The sequence below is a fragment of the Bubalus kerabau genome, chromosome 1 (assembly GCF_029407905.1).
Source record: "Bubalus kerabau isolate K-KA32 ecotype Philippines breed swamp buffalo chromosome 1, PCC_UOA_SB_1v2, whole genome shotgun sequence".
Taxonomy (NCBI): domain Eukaryota; kingdom Metazoa; phylum Chordata; class Mammalia; order Artiodactyla; family Bovidae; genus Bubalus; species Bubalus kerabau.
This window is the reverse complement of record NC_073624.1, coordinates 198626921-198647983: the sequence shown is the minus strand read 5'-3', so window position 1 is coordinate 198647983 and position 21063 is coordinate 198626921. Positions and strand designations below refer to the sequence as shown.

Here is a 21063-nt window from a genome sequence, read left to right as displayed (position 1 = left end):
GTCAACTTCCTGTTGTCCCTGTGGGATGTGGGGGATTGTCTTCCATTTGGTCATCAGTTGCTTTACGCCATTGCCTTTCCCACTCTCCTGGGTTCATCACTTGGGTCTCAGTTCACTTTGCCAGCGTTCCTACTTAAAGTAGGTTTTAGCTAAAGGTTTAGGGGATAGTAGAGAGGCCATATCGCATAAAGAGGAAACATCTATTAACACATTCTTGATTGGAGACCTATTACAGCCACAGGCATTAGTTTTTGCCCCCCACCCCCACCCCCATCAATAATGTGTTAATTGTAACATTATTCGTGGAAATGTATCTAAAATTCCTGCATGACTATGCTGTACTATATAATTTGGCTCTGCCATGTTGTAAGGTTCCTTCTTTCTTGACACTTCTTCCAGTTTCCCTCAGGGTCCCAATTCCTTTCCTAAAGCACTGGTGAAAAGTGAAAGTGAAAGTCAGAAATTTTATTTCAGAGGACAGGCATGTTGAAAGTTCTCTAAACTAGAAAACTCTCTATTGTCAAAAAGTGTCTAAACAATTTGGAAGCTGTAGGATTATTTTAGGAAATCTGAATATAGAAATTACCTGTCAAGGAACAGGGTGTTAAGGTCAGAAAAGTTGTTATAACTCAAGTCAGGTCACAGTTACTCTTGTTATATGGCAAAGTACAGGCCTTCTTGCAGGGTTTTCCAGCCACAGAAGAGGGTGAGAATTCTAGCTTCTCTGATCTTCAGTCACCTCACTGTTCCATACCTTCCACTTGGCAAAGAAAATGAAAAATAAGTGCAGGGGAATTTGTTCATTTTTCATAGAAGAAAAGTTCTGTTTGATCATATTCCTGTTTGATGTTTTTAAAACAATCAGAAAACACAATCTTATAAACAAAGAAAATAATATTGTGTGTAAGTTAATAATCTCTATATTTTACTGATTAGGCTAAAAAAGAAACTTAAACCATTTTGTGTGTCTTTTATTTATTTAAAAAATGAAGGCTTCCCTCTCAATCCAATTCCTTGGCATTTGGAATTGAATGAACCATGATAAATTTCAGTGAAGCAGACCAATTTTGACTAAATAATAAAAGTGATTTTGTTGAAAGCATATCAGAGTACACTCTGGCATCAGACCTAGCCTTTTAAAACAACTTTATATTGACATCTTTTAATTTTTTTAATTAAAATATGTAATTGAAGCATAGTTGATTTACAATGTTGTTTTAGTTTCAGGTGAACAGCAAAATGATTCAGTTACACACATACATGTATCTATTCTTTTTAAGATTCTTTTCCTTTCTCAGTTCAATTAGTTGCTCTGTTGTGTCAGACTCTTTGTGACCCCATGGACTGCAGCACTCCAGGCTTCCCTGTCCTTCACCAACTCCTGGAGCCTGCTCAGACTAAAGTCCATTGAGTTGGTGATGCCCTCCAACCATCTTATCCTTTTTCATCCCCTTCTTCTTCCTTCAGTCTTTTCCAGCATCAGGGTTTTTTCCAGTGAGTCAGTTCTTCCCATTAGGTGGCCAAAGTATTGGAGTTTCAGCTTTAGCATCAGTCCTTCCAATGAATATTCAGGGCTGATTTCCTTTAGGATTAACTAATTTAATCTCTTTGCAGTCCAAGGGACTCTCAAGAGTCTTCTCCAACCACAGTTCAAAAGCATCAATTCTTCAGCACTCAGCTTTCTTTATGGTCCAACTCTCACATCCATACCTGGCTACTGGAAAAACCATAGCTTTGACTAGATGGACCTTTGTTGGCAAAGTAATGTCTCTGCTTTTTCATATGCTGTCTTGGTTAGTCATAGCTTTTCTTACAAGGAGCAAGCGTCTTTTAATTTCATGGCTGCAGTCACCATCTGCAGTGATTTTGGAGCCCCCCAAAATAAAGTCTGTCACTGTTTCCATTGTTTCCCCATCTATTTGCCATGAAGTGATGGGACCGGATGCCATGATCTTCATTTTTTGAATGTTGAGTTTTAAGCCAACTTTTTCACTCTCCTCTTTCACTTTCATCAAGATGCTCTTTAGTTCTTTTTGTTTTCTGCCATAAAGAGTGGTGTCATCTTCATATCTGAGGTTATTGATATTTCTCCTGGCAATCTTTATTCCAGCCTGTGCTTCATCCAGCCCAGCATTTCTCATGATGTGCTCTGCATGTAAGTTAAATTAGCAGGGTGAAAATATACAGCTTTGACATACTCGTTCCAAATTTGGAACCAGTCCATTTTTGCATATCTGGTTCTAACTGTTGCTTCTTGACCTGCATACAGATTTCTCAGGAGGCAGGTCAGGTGGTCTGCTATTCCCATCTCTTTAAGAATTTTCAACAGTCATTGTATACACACAGAAAAGGCTTTAGTATAGTCAATGAAGCAGAAGTAAATGTCTTTCTGGAACTCTCTTGCTTTTTTAAATATCCAACAGATGTTGCCAATTTGATCTCTGTTTCCCCTGCCTTTTATAAATCCAGCTTAACATGTGAAATTTCTTATTTCACATACTGCTGAAGCCTGGCCTGGAGAATTTTGAGCATTACTTTGCTAGTGTGTGACATGAGTGCAATTGTGTGGTACTTTGAACATTCTTTGGCATTGCCTTTCTTTAGGATTTAAAGGAAAACTGACCTTTTCCAACCCTGTCTCCCCTGCTGAGTTTTCCAAATTTGCTAACATACTGAGTGCAGCACTTTCACAGCATCTTTTTTAGGATTTGAAATAGCTCAGCTGGAATTCCTCGCCTCCACTAGTTTTGTTCATAGTGATGCTTCTTAAGGCCCACTTAATTTCACATTCCAGGATGTCTAGCTCTAGGTGAGTGGTCACACTATTGTGGTTATCTGGGTTATTAAGATCTTTTTTGTATAGTTCTTCTGTGTATTCTTGCCACCTTTTCTTAATATCTTCTGCTTCTGTTAGGTCCATACCATTTCTGTCCTTAATTGTGCCCATCTTTGCATGAAATGTTCCCTTGATATCTCTAATTTTCTTGAAGAGATCTCTAGTCTTTCCCATTCTATTGTTTTCCTCTATTTCTTTGCATTTATCACTTAGGAAGGCTTTCTTATCTCTCCTTGCTATTCTCTGGAACTCTGTATTCAGATGGGTATATCTTTCCTTTTCTCCTTTGCCTTTTGCTTCTCTTTTTTCTCAGCTATTTGTAAGGTCTCCTCAGACAACCATTTTGCCTTTTTTCTTCTTCTTGGAGATGGTTTTGATCACTGCCTCCTGTACATTATTACAAACCTCCATCCATAGTTCTTCATTCTGTCGATCAGATCTAATCCCTTGAATCTATTTCTCATTTCTTCTATATAATTGTAGGGGATTTGATTTATAGGTCATACCTGAATGGGCTAGTGGATTTCCCTGCTTTCTTCAATTTAAGTCCTTATTTGGCAATAAGGAGTTCGTAATCTGCTGACTCTATAGAGCTTTTCTTCAGCTGCAGCTGTAAAGAATATAATCAATCTGATTTCGGTATTGACCACCTGGTGATGTCCATGTGTAGAGTCTTCGCTTGTGTTGTTGGAAGATGGTGTTTGCTATGACCAATGCGTTCCCTTGGCAAAACTCCATTAACCTTTGCCCTGCTTCATTTTGTATTCCAAGGCCAAACTGCCTGTTACTCCAGATATCTCTTGACTTCCTACTTTTGCATTCCTGTCCCCTGTGATGTAAAGGACATCATTTTTGGTGTTAGTTCTGGAAGGTCTTGTAGGTCTTCATTGAATTAATTCAGCTTCTTTGAAATTTGTGGTTGGGGCATCGATTTAGATTACTCTGATATTGAATAGTTTGCCTTGAAAATGAACAGAGATCATTCTGTCGTTTTTGAGATCCAAGTACTGCATTTTGGACCCTTTTGTTTACTATGAGGGCTACTCCATTTTTTCTAAGGGTTTTTGCCCATAGTAGTAGATATAATGGTTATCTGAATTAAATTCGCCTAGTCCAGACCATTTTAGTTCATTGATTCCTAAAATGTCCATATTCACTCTTGCCATCTCCTATTTGACCACTTACAATTTATGTTGATTTGTGGACCTAAGATTCCAGGTTCCTATGCAGTATTGTTATTTACAGCATCAGACTTCACTTCCATCACCAGTCACATCCACAACTGGGTGTTGCTTTTGCTTTAGCCTCGTCCTTCATTCTTTCTGGAGTTATTTCTCCAATATTCTCCAGTAACATATTGGACACCTACCAACCTGGGGAGTTCATCTCTCAGTGTCGTATCTTTTTGCCTTTCATACTGTTCATGGGGCTCTCAAGGCAAGAATACTGAAGTGAATAAAAAGAAATGTTCCTTTCTAAGTTATCATAAAATACTGAGTTAGTTCCCTGTGCTATATAGGAGGTCCTTGTTGGACATCCATTTTATGTAAAGTAGTGTGTATATGTTAATCCCAAACTTCTAATTTATCTCCCCATCCCATATCTATTTTTAAAGGGACATGCCTTTGCTAATATTCTTTGATTGTAACAAAATTATTCACATGTGTAGAAGTTACATTAAATATGTCAATCAAATCAGATGGGTTCTAAGGTTCCCTGAACTGTTACTGGAAAAGTTTTTAATTTTTTGAGAATGTGTTGTCATTTTCTTCTTGACATGCTTCTAACACCGTTTTGTTTCCTAGGTTTGGCTCATTTTGTTATCAGATCCTGGAAACAGAGAGAGGAAAGCCAAGGAGTTAATAATGTATTATAAGCTGTGAGTTTATTCATACACTGCCTGACTCACCCTCCAAGAATTCCTCTCGGGAGCGATTTATTGCTATTACAGTCAGTACTAAAGATAAGTTGGGATTTCAGATGCTTTGGTATCCACATATCTAAATAATAGTAATTATTTTGCTTCTAGCTTTCCCTAATGTTACTTAGTTTTAATAGCTAATGGTATTTCTATTTGATTTCGCAGTAAATATCAGTTTCACTAAATCATTAGGGTTGGGTCCTACAGTTATAAGAATATTGATTTTTATGTAAACCAGCAGAAAATGTTAACAAATCATATAAAATGTTTGATAGTTTATTGGGGTTTTTCTGATAGCCACTTTACTTTCTGGCAGGCAGCATAAAGATTGGAGATACTGGGTTAGGGGTGAGTTGAAAGAGCAACTGGGAGGGAAAGAGTGATGATAAATGCCTTGGCATTCTTTCACACTAAATAAGAAGTTATATCATATTCACAGTGTTAAAGGATGACAGAAATATTGTGCAGCTTAAATGATTAGTCGGGGGCTTGTGTTCCTAGATTATATGATTTAGTAGCTATGCATTGGGTTTTATTACAAACAATGTTCTTTGAAAAGTCAACCAATAAAGAGAGAACACAGAGAAACTGACACTTTTGGCTACAGCTTCTATTTCCTTATGCCTAGTATACAGAAGCACAAGTGTTAAAATGAAGAAGTTAATATATATGGGGAGTTCTGAAATAGCCCTACTGTTTTAGAAAATTAAGTTCAGAGTATCTACTATGGGAATTCAATAAAACTTTTGGCCTTCAATATAAGATAGACCATAAATCAATGAAGTTTAAATAGTTCTGCTCTCTTGAACACCTGCTTATCTGTCTTGAGAAAATTCTGTAGTGTTTTAACCATCATTTTATGACATTAAAAAGTAATGCTCACTATTGCAGTACTTGGAAAGGCTATTAACGTTAAGGGTATGTCAGCCATTCTATTATAAACCCTGATTTCCAGGAGTTTAATATAACCCAGACATCGCATGTAATAAACCCTAATGCAGGAATCTGAAACTTGGATCATTATTTTCTCTATTTAAAGGCCAACTGCTTCACAAGGACTGTCTCTAGCCATGGCAAATATCTTTAAGATAAGTTATAATTTAAAAAATTTACCAAATGCCAGTTTTTCCTTGCTGTGATATTTTCCCTCTAATTTAAGATAAGGGCTCTGAAAGGAAGGCTGTGTGTAAAATAGCTTTTGAATGAAGTTAATCTATGTATTTGCAGAAGAGCCCTCATCTCCTCATCCCCAACAGAATTTTATGTCTCTTTCTCCAGAGAAGAACCTTTTGGTCCATGAATATGGTTCATCTTCTACATTTGTTATAACAAATTACCACAAACTCAGCTGCTTACAACACTGTAAATGTGTTCTCTTAAGGTTCTGGAAGTCGGAAGTCTGAACTCAGCTTCACTGGGCTAATGTCAAAAGTGTCAGCAGGGCTGGTTCCTTAGGAGGTTCCGAGGGGAGAACAGGTTTCCTTGCCTTTTTCAGCTGCTAGTTGCTGCCTCTATCCCTTGGCTCATGTTTGACTTTTTTGAGGCCCCATGGACTGTAGCTGGCTAGGCCCCTCTGTCCCTTGGATTTCCCAGGCCAGAATATTGGAGTGGGCTGCCATTTTCTTCTTCAGAGGATCTTCCTGACCCAAGGGTCAAACCCCAGTCTCCCGCATTGGCAGGCAGTTTCTTTACTGCGAACCACCAGGGAAGCCCTCAAATATCTTACACATAAAAATGACTGACCTAGGTCCAGCCTAATCTGGGGAGGAAGGAATATGTTTTGGAGGCATGAAGAAGAAAGATGTGGAGAAACAATTCTATTTCTTGCTCACTGATCATCTTTGATGCTGGGCAGGCTAAGATGTGGTGATCAGCAGCCTTATTTTTATTTTGTTCAGTCGCTAAGTTGTGTCCAACTTTCTGCAACCCCATGGACCGCAGCATGCCAGGTATCCCTGTCCCTCACCATCAAAGTCTTCCTCCAAAAGTGAGAGAGTTCTTTTTTGATGGGTGCTGAGTGGCTAGAGGTTATTAAATTTGCAGTGGAAGGAGGTACGTGGAGGTAAGTGTCCCTTTACCTTTTGTATTCCTTTCTCCCTCTTTGTTATAGAATCTGTTTTCCCAAAGAAATTATGTTGTAAAGAAGATTTTAAAAAAGAAGCTTAGGGTCTCAGACAAGCTTGCTGACATTGCCTTGTTAATCTTTGGTGCAGCCTACACACACATATATATATATATATATACATATATATGTATATATATATATGTATGTATACACACACACACACATATTTAGAGAACAAAGTGTAAGGAGTGTAATAACACAAGTGGTAAAAGGCAAGTGGATCAATTTAAAAAATAAGTATGTACTGGATTTATTTCTACTTCATGATGATTTAAGTGAGGGTGGTTTTGTTTGTTTTTAAGCTACTGAAAAACCAACCACCCTTTATTGTTGTTTTTTTCAAAAATGCTCAAGTATTTTCTGAATGATGAATAGGCAATTAAAGAGCAAACTTTTGGAGAGCCATCTGGTTGAATGAGGAGATATCTTTGTGGCCCTCTCCATCAGTGGTCTCAGGATTAGCCTCAGGCTCGATGGCTCACCAGTACTCAGAAAGGTACTTATATTCACAGTTGTGATGTATTACAGAGAAAAGAGTCAGATCAAAATCAGCAAAGGGAAAAAGCTCAGGGGTGAAATTCAGGAGAAACAAGCTTCCAGGTGTCCCCTTTCAGTGGAGTTGAACAGGGGCATACTTGATTCTCCCAGCAATGATGTGTGACACGTGTGAAGTGTTGCTAAACAGGGAAGCTCACCTTTGTGTCCAGGTATTTTTTTTGGGGTCACTCACATAGGCACGTAGCACCTATGTGGTCAGGAAACTAAGATTCCACATCCTGTGTGGTGTGGCTAAAAAAAAAAAGATATAATAGGGCCCAAGACCTAAGGCAGTCTTCTTTTAGATAGCTATTTTTAGAGTCATTTTTCTTTTAAAAGCATCTGTATTAACAATTGGCTTTCCCAATGACTCCGTAGTAAAGAATCTGCCTGCAATGCAGGAGATGCAGGAGACGTGGGTGGGTTTGATCCCCAGGTCCGGAAGATCCCCTGGAGGAGAGGATGTCAACCCACTCCAGTATTCCTGCTTGGAGAATCCCATGGACAGAGGAGCCTGGCAGGCTACAGTCCATAGGATCACAAGAAGTCAGACGCAGCTGAACATGCACACACTGATACCAATCAAAGACTGCATTCCAGTGTCTCCAAGGGGATTTAAGATCTTCTCTTTTAAAGGGTGCCCCTTCAGGTAGTTTTCTAAGTCAAAGTTTTCCCAAAGCAGTCACTGCAATTCCGAATGATCCAAAAATTTACCCATTTTCCAAAAAGACACAATATCCTGATCCTCAGTGGTTATACCTATAGGAAGCAGTTTTTGAGAGAGGCAGAGTTTTTGACCAAGTGGAACCCATATTGCCTTTAGTATCCCTGCTGCTATTGCTGCTAGGTCACTTTAGTCGTGTCCGACTCTGTGCAACCCCATAGACGGCAGCCCACAGGCTCCCCTGTCCCTGGGATTCTCCAGGCAAGAACACTGGAGTGGGTGGCCATTTCCTTCCCCAACGCATCAAAGTGAAAAGTGAAAGTGAAGTTGCTTAGTCGTATCCGACTCATAGCGACCCCATGAACTGTAGCCTGCTAGGCTCCTCCATCCATGGGATTTTCCAGGCAAGAGTACTGGAGTGGGTTGCCATTGCCTTCTCAAACGTCTTAACTCTGAGGGGCCCTTTTTCCAACAGCTGTTACCAACCACAGGCAATCATGTTTTCTTCTCTTTTGAACAGAGAAGACTTACCAAGAAGTATCACCAAACAAAATACAGGTATGCACAAAAAAGTCAGCCAGCGCAGAGCACAAAGAGAGTGGAGCTCAGATCAAGAGAGACCCTCAAACTCCCGGATCTGAGAGAAAGCAGTGAATCATGGGTCTGGTGGATATTGATATCTAGTTGCTGACTGTTCTCAGAATCTTTGGACGTTTTCCTTGGGTCTTTATTCTGATACCAGAAACTGTAAAAATCCAGGTCTTTATTCTGATAACAGAAACTGTAAAAATCCAGGAATAGCAAAATTAAAACCACTAATCAATTGATAGTACTTCAGTTCAGTCGCTCAGTCGTGTCCAACTCTTTGCGACCCCATGAATCGCAGCACGCCAGGCCTCCCTGTCCATCACCAACTCTCAGAGTTCACTCGGACTCACGTCCATTGAGTCAGTGATGCCATCCAGCCATCTCATCCTCTGTCATCCCCTTCTCCTCCTGCCCCCAATCCCTCCCAGCATCAGAGTCTTTTCCAATGAGTCAACTCTTCGCATGAGGTGGCCAAAGTACTGGAGTTTCAGCTTTAGCATCATTCCTTCCAAAGAAATCCCAGGGCTGATCTCCTTCAGAATGGATTGGTTGGATCTCCTTGCAGTCCAAGGGACTCTCAAGAGTCTTTTCCAACACCACAGTTCAAAAGCATCAATTCTTCGGCCCTCAGCCTTCTTCACAGTCCAACTCTCGCATCTATACATGACCCCAGGAAAAACCATAGCCTTGACTAGATGGACCTTTGTTGGCAAAGTAATGTCTCTGCTTTTGAATATGCTATCTAGGTTGGTCATAACTTTCCTTTTATTGTCTTATGTGGCATTTATAAGAAATAACATGTTCATGTAATAAGAGATTTCACTTAATGTTCATGTAATAAGATATGTTCAGTTTTGTTTATATGGCTAAAATGGTTTTATCTGCTCAAGGAATTTTCAAGTGCAATTTCCATTTTGTGTTTAATTGTAAGAGAAGGTATATGGTCCCTGTTATTCCATGTTAGCCAAAACAAGAAATGCCTCAATGTTTTAAAGCATGCAAGTACTTCCATTTCAAAAAGCACCACATATGATTCAATGGCATATTTAGCAATCATGCTTTTTCATAATTTACATTCTCTTAACCAATCTAACAATTCCATCTGAGAAAGACATTATGTGGAAAGATTTTCTTTCCCTTTAATCAGATATACAATCCCTTGGAAGACTCAAAGGAGACATAGAATCAACATTTCTCCCTGTTAAAAAAAAAATTAAGGAAGATAATTTAGGTGATGTAAAATGTTTTACTTAACACTTCATGACGTGGACAACCTTTTTTCTGAGAATTGCAAGATGGAGAGGAAAATGGGAAGCTTTAACAGGTATCTCCGGGCAAGAATATTGGAGTGGGTTGTTATTTCCTTCTCCAGGTTTAACAGGGTAAGGAATACAAAACAGCTAGGAGATGAATAGAAACTATCTGATTGGCTGGGGCCATGTGGTCACCTAGTTGTTTGAAGTGAGAAGGTGTGACATTGGCTTGGCATTTGGGGAGTGGCTCAAGCCGTAGGCTGCGTGCCTTCCTGGTCACGTGATGCATTTACACACGTTGCGAAGTGATTGGTGACGTGGACCCCGGGGCAGAAGCAGCTCCATCTTGGGCTTAAGACAGTTAGTTCAAGAACGGAAATAGAATTTGCTTATGCTGACCCTCATCCCTTCTCCTCATCTCACCTGGTGCTTTATTGACTTGGAAAGCAAAGCTAGAGCAAGCTAGTTGAGCCCTGTCTGTGTGAACGGTGAAGGACCTGTCTCTGCTCTCTCAATGGAACATGGAAAAAAGTACGTGAAATCTTAAGAGTATATTTATCAGGCATGTGAATTGTAATGTTTCGGTTTGGTAAAGGAGGTAAGTGGATTAAACTGTGTTGTTCTTAAAGTAGGCTGTTGGATGGAAGACCCTCTGCTTTGAACTTAGAATTGGCTTGGTTTGGTGGGTAATTCAATCTTTCTGGCTTGTGTTATTATTACAGGATTGGGTTAGTGTGTTACAGTGTAAGCCTAAGGGGTTATGTCTGTGATTGTACCCTAATGTCCTGAGTTTAGAGTTGTTTGAAGTTCATGGCTTATTTTATTAGAAAAATACCTGGGCTTTGGGAGAGAGCCAGCGGTTCTCAAGTTTCATATATTGTTGTAACGGACGCGTTTTCTCCCTTGTAAATATCAGCGGCATAGATTTTATTGGTATTCAACAACTTTTCAATCCAGAGAGCTCTAGATTCAGCACAGATGTCTGGTTCTTATGACTGTCACGGGATGTACCTAGTGACATTGCATCAGCCGGTTACCACGAGCCTTTAATATCTCACCCCCAAAGGAAACTTAGAACTGCAGTCTGAAAGTCTCCCAGCTACTACTGCATCTGGCTTTCCTTAAGTCCTGTGGGCTTTTCCTTCTCCTCTCGAGGGAATTTGGCACTGAAATAGCTTCCATTCCACACGAGACAGGAAAGCACATCATTTGGATCAAAATAACGTCTTTCTTTTTTCAAGGATTATGATATATTTTTAAAATCACAAACATCTGTCAGCAGCATGAAGCCCGCATGATTTATAAAAGGCATTTCCTTAAGGGCTTTTGTGTATGATGACTTCTTACTGGTCTGACATAATTTAACCTAGGCATCTTTCTGTGTTTATTTACTTTTAAGTTTCAATATACCATGTGAAGGCTATTTTTGGACCCACTGTGAGGAAACTACTCATATGGAATGCATTTCCCAGGAAGACCATGTGTTTTCAGTGATGAATCAAACAAAGCCTTGCCCCTTATGCTAATAGAGAAGAATGCGTCTCCTTCTGTCTCTGTTTTCCTGTCTCTCCACTCCTTGTATCCTGAGCCAGGGAGACAGCTGTTTTCTCCCACACGCGGGAGGAGAGGATGAATGCTAAACTGAGGTATCTGGCTGTCTGTCAGAACAATAGGAAACTGCACACCTGTCGGCTCTTGGCAAGCAGGGCTGGTGAAATGACTAACTCTTAGCTCTCCTCCACAAGCACACCACTGGCTACGTTTCTCTCTCTTTCAGTTCACAAAGGCTTAGATTTCTCCCTTGAGGCATGGGCGGGGAGGTGGTATTAAGCAATTTTACTACTGCTTCTAATCAACAGCTTCCTTTAGACAAGGTGGGTTTTCTTGCAGGACATGGTTTATGCCCCCTTCTCTACCCCCTTTCCCATACTGGTCCCCTCACCTTCCCTGGAGCATTGGTAACCAGGGTTCTTTCTCCCTGTGTAGTCGCTGCTTTGCATCTGTAAGCGTTTTTCTTGTGCAGCCTCACTTGGCTTCCTAGAGGCAATCTGAAAGCCCCTTCAGCTAATGGCTCATTTAGCAATCAATTTGTCAAATAATGTTCACAGATGTTTTTCTGATGGAGCAGCATGCAGTGCAGGTAATGACTGAGTGAGTGATCATTTATGATAGGTGACAGGATCAAGGCATTGCTTTGCCAGGCGGCTCAGGAGTTAGGGGTTACTGGTCACCTTGAGAGAGAACATATTCCTTTTTAACACATTAAACCAGCCCTGTGATTCTGTTACCGCTGAATCATGGGCTTGCAGTTGAGGTATTTCCTTATATCCACAGCTGGAAGAGTCACACCAATGTGAGACCTAGAGGAATAGAAAAGTAATATCTCTCTTAAATTGGTGCTTCCTGGTTTTTGAGCTTTGACCATAATGCTGGGGCTGGGAACATAAAAAGAGCAGAAAAATATTACACACATAATAATATCATAGTGGTTTGCAACTGTCTTCATACCTGTGGACATTTTCCAGCCTCAAACACAATTCAGAGTCAGTCAAGAGAAACACTTATTTTACCAGAAATGTGGAAAACTTTGTAGCTATTAATGTGGAATGATCTGTCAAAGTTCTAGAATACTGGAATCCAACTACTAAAGCCAGGACAGAACTGCTGAGCTGAGCAGTCTTAAGATTCCCACAGCTGCACTAGCTATGCTTTCTTTCATGGTCCTGAATTGTTTCCATTACCCTGAAAAGGGTTATAAAACCTACAATCAATTTAGTTTCTGGGGCATTGTGTTTTGAATACTGTTTAATAGGGTGTGACAAAAACACATAATTTCTCCACATGTTCTTACGTTGCAAGCAGATCTTCCGTGGTGCTCCTCAGTGCACGAAATCATATGAACAGCACCGGAAGCTTTGGGATTAGAAATAAAGGAAGAGCAGCAGATAGCCAGAATGTTAACTGTGTGGGGAGAATTTTAAATTTATGAGTTGACCACAACACCATCAGCAAAATCTTTATCCTCTACTTTCAGCTGAGCTTGGTGCTAGCCAGAGATACACAAATTTAATTATTTTGTACATGAAAAAGAGAATCATGTTTCAGAATGCACAAGATGAGCTTGAACACAGATGGACAGAATACATTTAATAAGAACATCAATAAGGAGAGTGGTTGAATCTGATCTGCAGCTGTGGATGTTGGAGGATAAGGATTTCTATTCCTTTTGATGAGCAGGAACTGAACTGCTCTTCCAACTTGATGCCCCAAACGTTTGTTTTTCCCTTCCTTCTCAAATGAGCAAGCTCATTTATTTTAATGAGACTTTTTGACTAAGGAAAGAGACCAGTGTGTGGCTGTGTCACTGCTCCTAATCCATTTAGGCACTGAGTGTCTGGATATCTCTCTTATGGTTGTGTTGTCTTCTCACACTGCATCAGGTTACTGAGGAACAGGATCTGTTGGTGCTTGTTAAAATTGCTAAATTTACATACTCTGGAAATTGCATTATTGGGCATATATGTGATGTGGATATTTTAGGTAACGTAACAGCATACAGGAACACACATTTTCAGCTGTAATAGGCAACCTACAGGAACAGATGAGCCAAAAAATTGTCAGACTGTTCCTCTGTGGCACCAGCCCCACACTACTCTGTTTCAGAGCAGATATAGGTTTGCATATTTTGAGCTGCCCATGGAGATCTTTCTCCTACGGGGCAAGAAATACTCTGTTGTTCTAGCTTTACTTGACCTTTGTGTCTGGGAATCTGGGTTGGTGGAAGTTTTCAATAGCCTTAGCTGTTCAAGTTTTGTTTGGAAATTCAGCTAGGTTGTGTGAAAAGCTTTTCTAGGCAAATCGATTTACCATTTACTGAACATTATATTAGCACTTTATAGATACAATTTATTCCTCAAAAGAGGTATATGTGTTAGATGTTACTGTCTCATTTATAAGTGTAGAATCTGAGTGTTAAGAGAGATTTTTTTTTTTAATTGCCAGCAGAAGCTATGATATGAACTGAACTTATTCCAAAATTCATGCTGTCACAGGCTTTCATTAAAAATATGTTGCAAAAATTTCAAGCAATCCAAAAATGTCAAAGAGAGTTAAACTCTGTTCATACTAATGCAAGTTTTGTGAATGTTTTCGATCATTTCACCATATGATCTGATCTGATATATACCAATACTGTGGGTCTGAAATTTCATATAAATGAGATCATAATAAACTTTGTAACTTGTTTTTAAGAAGTAATATGGATATATTTTCAGTAAATTTCTATGCCATTATTGAAAAGGCTGTCTAATATTAATGTATATATCAAGCAAATTGATATAACCAGTTCCATCAGATCAGATCAGTTGCTCAGTCGTGTCCGACTCTTTGCGACCCCATGAATCACAGCACACCAGGCCTCCCTGTCCATCACCAACTCCCGGAGTTCACTGAGACTCACGTCCATTGAGTCAGTGATGCCATCCAGCCATCTCATCCTCTGTGGTCCCCTTCTCCTCCTGCCCCCAATCCCTCCCAGCATCAGAGTCTTTTCCAATGAGTCAACTCTTTGCATGAGGTGGCCAAAGTACTGGAGTTTCAGCTTTAGCATCATTCCTTCCAAAGAAATCCCAGGGCTGATCTCCTTCAGAATGGACTGGTTGGATCTCCTTGCAGTCCAAGGGACTCTCAAGAGTCTTCTCCAACACCACAGTTCAAAAGCATCAATTCTTCGGTGCTCAGCCTTCTTCACAGTCCAACTCTCACATCCATACATGACCACAGGAAAAACCATAGCCTTGACTAGACGAACCTTTGTTGGCAAAGTAACGTCTCTGCTTTTGAATATGCTATCTGGGTTGGTCATAACTTTCCTTCCAAGGAGTAAGCATCTTTTAATTTAATGGCTGGAGTCACCATCTGCAGTGATTTTGGAGCCCAGAAAAATAAAGTCTGTCACTGTTTCCACTGTTTCCCCATCTATTTCCCATGAAGTGGTGGGACCGGATGCCATGATCTTCGTTTTCTGAATGTTGAGCTTTAAGCCAACTTTTTCACTCTCCACTTTCACTTTCTTCAAGAGGCTTTTTAGTTCCTCTTCACTTTCTGCCATAAGGGTGGTGTCATCTGCATATCTGAGGTTATTGATATTTCTCCCTGCAATCTTGATTCCAGTTTGTGTTTCTTCCAGTCCAGAGTTTCTCATGATGTACTCTGCATATAAGTTAAATAAACAGGGTGACAATATACAGCCTTGACGTACCCCTTTTCCTATTTGGAACCAGTCTGTTGTTCTATGTCCAGTTCTAACTGTTGCTTCCTGAGCTGCATACAGGTTACTCAGTATCAAAAAACCTACAAACAGCCTAATCAAAAAATGAGCATGATTCATGAATAGACATTTTTCCAAAGAAGACACACATATGGCCAAGAGGTACATGAAAAGATGCTCAACATCACCAAGCATCAGAGAAATGCAAATCAAAACCACAGTGACATATCACCTCACACCGGCTATCATCATAAAGTTTACTAATAACAAATATTGGTGAGGGAGTGGAGGAAAGGGAGCCCTTGTACACTGTTGGTGGGAGTATAAACTGTTGCAGCCACTGTGGAACACAGTATGGAGGGTTCTCAAACTAGAAATAGGACTACCATATGATCCAGCAGTTCCACCCTTGAGTATATATCTGAAGAAAGCAAAAACACTAATTCAAAAAGATGCATGCACCCCAATATTCCAAGTAGCATTATTTATAACAGGCAAGATATAGAAGCAACCCAATGTTCATCAACAGATAAAGGGATACAGACGATGTATGTATGTGTACACAAACACACACACACACACACACACAGAATGGAATATTATTCAGCTATTAAAAAGACTGAAATTCTGCTGTTTGCAATAATGCAGATGGACCTAGGGAGTAGTATGCTTTATTAAATAAGTCAGACATAGAAAGACGGATACTGTATGTTATCACTTATATGTGAAGTCTGAAAAACAAATATATATTAAAAAAACAGACTCACAGATAAAGAAAACTAGTGGTACCAGTGGTGAGAGGGAATGGGGAAGGACAAGATAGGGGTATGGGATTAAGGGGTATAAACCACTATGTATAAAAAGATAAGCAACAAGGATATGTTATAAAGTACAGAGAAATATAGCCATTACTTTCTAGTAACTTTAAATGGAGCATCACCTATAAAAATATTGAATTACTGTGCTGTACACCTGAAATGAAAAGAATATTGTAAATCAACTGTATTCCAATAACAAAAGAACTTGAATTTAAAAAAATTTAAATACATGTCTTGGATTATGAAGTTACATATATCTTATATTGTTTTTAAAATTTTCAAAAATTTGACAAATATTATTTAATATCTCATACCTCTTTGGGCTCCATAAATATTGCCCTATTATTTTTCTTCATTGGGTTATTAATTTGGTGATTTATATAATTAGATATTTAAAATATTTAATCTCCTTGAATTTTTAGTGAAACTCACTAGATTATGCTGGCTTATAATAAATATTTTGCTGGCTCTATTTGCTTAGTGTTTTTTGCTAAGTAAAATTTTGGCCAGCATTATACAAGTAAGTTTAATTTGTTTTTGCTTGCTGACATTTTCAAATCAGTGTTATACTAATTTACTGTCTGAAAAAATTAAAATGGGCATGGGCAGTTTTCACGTTTTTGGTATATTGACAGAAATCAACTCCAAAGTCATTTGAGCCTGATGTTTATTGTTGGTGGTGGTGGCAGTAAGTAATGGGCTAAATAACTCTTGGATTGACAGCTCACAATTTCTTCCTTGTTTGTGGTTGTTTCGGCTCTCTAACCCGTTGTGAATCAATTTCGTTAAACATAGTTTCCTAAAAGTCATCCATTTTATCCAAGCTTTGGATACATTAGCATGTGATTGTACAATGAATTATTTTATGGTGCTGAGTTTAACAGCTTTTTTTTTTTTTTTTTTAGGAAGAAATAAATGATGCTCATTGTAGGAAAAGAAGCAGCAAATACGGAGTATAGAGAGTCATGTAAATACTAGTTAGTTTCATGACCCATCAGTAACCTCTGTTACTATTTTAGGGGTATTGCCTTCCAGAGTTTATCCTGTAAAACCTGAAGTATTTATCTCTGTAGTTTGTGCTGTCTCCAGGAAAGAGGCTATGACTTGGTTGGACAGAGAGCATTATATTTCCTCCCTCCTGGGGTTTTTGATTGCTGGAGGTGGATGTGGAAGTGTGCAGATCTAGTCCACACCAGGAGAAACACCAGAAAAGGGAGACCATGCTCTGCACAAAGACTGGAGAAATGGATGGACAGTGGGAAGTTAGATATCTAATGCAGTGAGCTTAAAAATAAATTTTTTGTGCAGAATAAAGACACTGTAAGTGTAGAAAAAATATGAATTCAAGTGGCAGAACCAATGTGTTACACAGAGCGAGAGGGACTCTTGAATGATTTATGAATTCTGCTAAAGAGTGGGTAAGTGTTTGGCGTTGATTCAGATGAAAAAGTCAGATTCTTTCGCTTTATCATAGTGGTGTTTAAAGTTTTGTACATTCAGATGCTCTTCCACGCAATGAGAGGAAGCTGTACTTATTCAGGTATTCCAAGTAAATACATTTAAGTGAACTCAGAGATTGAGGTAGATTTGGGACTTTGAGTCAGTTGTCTGTTTTTAGCTCTGTGATTTATATAGTGTCTTTATATCTCTTAAGTGTAAGGTCCAGTGCCTTCATATGCCATTGGCTGATTTAATGACTTCAGTTAGATTTCCACTTCCCGAATTGATATATTTTCCTTAACATATTGAGAGACTGTGAGATGGAATACTGAGGGCAGACAAACAAATGTGTGATCCTTACCAGTAAGTAACTATACTAGTTAAAGCTAAGAGAAAACAGGGTAGGGAGGGGGGAGGGAATGTTTTCCAAAGTATGTGAAAAAGGAGAAGTAGATAGATTTAACTGTACTGAAATGAGTGAAGCACAGGCTTTTGGAGTAAAGAGAACTTTAGAAGTGGAGAACTTAAGTGGAAAACAGGTTTGTGTTTCTATTATGATATGAACGAGCTGTGTGATCTTTTTACAATCCCTTAGTTTCTGAACCCCAGTTCTTCCTCAGGAATTGAGGATAGCAGTCATTAATTTGTCAGAGGATTTGAGTTTCAGCTTAGATAAAGGATATGAACTAAATGTTTTTACCTGTAACTTTTACTTACTGAGTGAGTACCTTCTATGTTTGGCCCATACGTGTGCTAGCAGTTGTTGCTAGAACAATGAATGAGACAAAAATCCCTGTGTTTAAGAGTCCACTGGAGAGGAGGCTTATGGTTCAGAAGTTACCAATTCTTTAGGACAGGAAAAGGCAAACTTCCATTTCAGCAAATATCAAAATAATGTATCTTCTTCAGAAGAAAAAGAACTATAGAAAAGAATAAAGGAGAAAGGTGAAAAAAAAAAAACACCTAAAAATCTACCACTCTGAAATAAATCTATTATCATGAGGTCATCATCACTCCGGGTTTCCCTGGGCTCAGTGGTAAAAATCTGCTGCTGTCGCAGGGGACGTGGATTTGATGCCTGGGTTGGGAAGGCCCCCTAGAGGAGGGAGGGGCAGTACACTCCAGTATTCTTGCTTGGAAAAGAGGAAAGAGAGGAGCCTGGCGGGTTACAGTCCATGGGGTTGCAAAAGAGAATCTGACACGACTTTCTGACGAACCAACAACAATCACCCTGTGAATCTCTGTGAATACACAAAATTGAAAGTCTGATAGGTACAGGCAAAAAGATAAACAGGTCCCACTATTTATGTGAAAATGGAGTCTTATGTATTTAAAAATGAAATTATTGAACTTAATTTTATTTGTATCTAAATGAAATATATAAAACTACAGTGATAGAAAAGGAATTGCTAAAACTTCCAAAAATTTTTCCTTCACTGCAAATGATGTGAAATTCTAAAAGATCTTGCTAGGTAGGGCTCAGGTGCAACATTATGTATATTCAGCAATTCAAGTCATTTTTTTTCAACTTTTATCTTTCAAATTTAGTGAATAATAGATTTTTAAATTATGAAAGTTGAGAAAATAAGCACTTTCTTGACCTTGTTATACCTTCTATCCCCCATTCTCAACTTTTGTTTTACTTTATAATTATATTGCTAAGATTATCCTCTTGCCTACAATCATTTCCACAGTTGTTTAGTCTTAGTTCTATTTTGAATCCTTATTGAGTTCTATATTGATGCTCATCGAGATAGGTTGCTATACTGATGCTCATTATCAGTCCTTTCATAATTTTCAGCTTGTTTTGATTGACCTCTTGGCTGAATGGGAAGTCCGGCTGAAGGCATCAGAGGCGACTTAGGAGTCAGACAGCTCCTAGGGAACCAAAAATTGCAGAGTCAGGAGCCTGGAGAGAATGAGGGGCAGGAAAGGGTGACCTGCACTCAGGAGTTTTCCTAATGAGGCATTCGCTAAGTGTTTTAAGCTGCAGAGGTGCATGGCTAAGATGAATGGAGGTTTTGGTGTTTTCACTGTACCACGGTAAAGAAGAAACAGGAGATCGTTCCGTGACAAAGAGGAGGGACCGCAGTAAACACTCTAGATCATCAGCTGAGATATCTGAAGAACCAAATGCTAGAAATAAAGGCAGACCTAAAACCTTGTGAAAACTGCAATGCAGCCTGGGGTAGCTCAGCCACTGATACATTAAAATATTCCCATTTCACCTGCTCACTAGAGATTAGAGTGAGTTCAGTCTGGAGGAAGATAGTCTTTTCCAGAGCTTCTATTACTTTTCATTTGTATTCCATGTATCTTTCATATATGTTAATCTCTTTAAAAAACACCTGCCACCTGCACCAGAAAGCAAGATCAAAAAACAAATGATAAAAATAGACTCATAGACGTCCCCGCACATTATCAAGCACAGACGATATCATAACTGCGATTAATATGTTTAGAAAAATATATGACAAGGTGGAGAATTTCTCCAGAGAAAGGAGTCTGTTTTAAAAATCAAATGGAAATATTTGAACACTAGAAATGTCTCAAAGGAATAATTTATAATCTCTAACTTTAGAGTTTGAGATCTGCATCAGTTCTTCCCCTCTTTCATGGAAATCCTTGTTTCCTTTTAACCTATATTTATTTTTTTTCAGAGTGGTCATTCCTGTCATTTTCTGTGAAAGAGAGTATAAATATTTTTCAGTGTGTTTCAAGACAGTCACAGTTCAGTACTAAGCATAGTAGACTTGTGAAACTTCACTCTGTTATGAAAGAAAATTAAAAATCTCACACAGTGTGACTGAACATATGGTAGAGAGATATTTTCTTAAAAAATCATCTTTAACATTCCAGAAATAAATGCTAACATTTGGAAGTTTTTATTTCTCAAAAAAAGGCCATCTTTCATTTTTTAAATTATATATTTTATTTTTTAAAGCCCAACATTGAATAGAAACATTATTATGGTGACATAGCATATTTAGAAGTTCTGTAAAGTAATACTAATTACAAATTCTAAATTTATTGAAAATTGCATATACTATCTTCTCATGCCTGATTTTTCTATGTAAACACTAAAAAAAAAATAGGGGATAACAGTGTAACATCTGACTGTTGATAACACTGATAACTGTAGTCAGCATCCAGACATATCTTTGACTAATTATTTGTAATTCAGTCATCCAGCCAATATCTGCTGAGTATCTGCCATGAGACTGTCCTTGCTTTTGAGAAATTTGAAATCTAGTGGTAGAGGCAGACATTTTTAATTTGAAAAAGTACCACAAAAGTGGCAAGTGAGTTTGAGCAGGAATGCTTCATCTAATTGAATGTGGATGTGGGAAAGGGGTTTTCACAGAAGTCCTCACAGTGGAGGGAGTATTGAATATATTTGGAAGGTTAATAGCACACCAGGTAGAAAAGTGGAAGGAGCAAGGAACAGAGCTTTGGTGGGGTTTTGTTTTAGTGTTTGTAAAGAATGCTCAGTCATGTCAGACTCTTTGTGACCCCACAGACTGTAGCTCGCTGCGCTCCTCTGTCCATGGAATTCTCCAGGCCAGAATTCTGGAGTGGGTAGCCATTCCCTTCTCAAGGGGATCTTCCTGA

At 38.8% G+C, this 21063-nt stretch overlaps 1 long non-coding RNA gene across 1 annotated transcript; it reads right to left on the bottom strand.

Moving 5' to 3' along the window:
* Window positions 1-221: 221 nt before the first annotated feature.
* LOC129629357 (uncharacterized) lies at window positions 222-3421 on the bottom strand. The gene is made up of 3 exons (XR_008703196.1): window positions 3343-3421; window positions 587-760; window positions 222-433 (listed from the first exon to the last, which is right to left on the bottom strand). It is a non-coding gene; the product is annotated as an uncharacterized LOC129629357 (long non-coding RNA).
* Between the last annotated feature and the right edge of the window lie 17642 nt (window positions 3422-21063).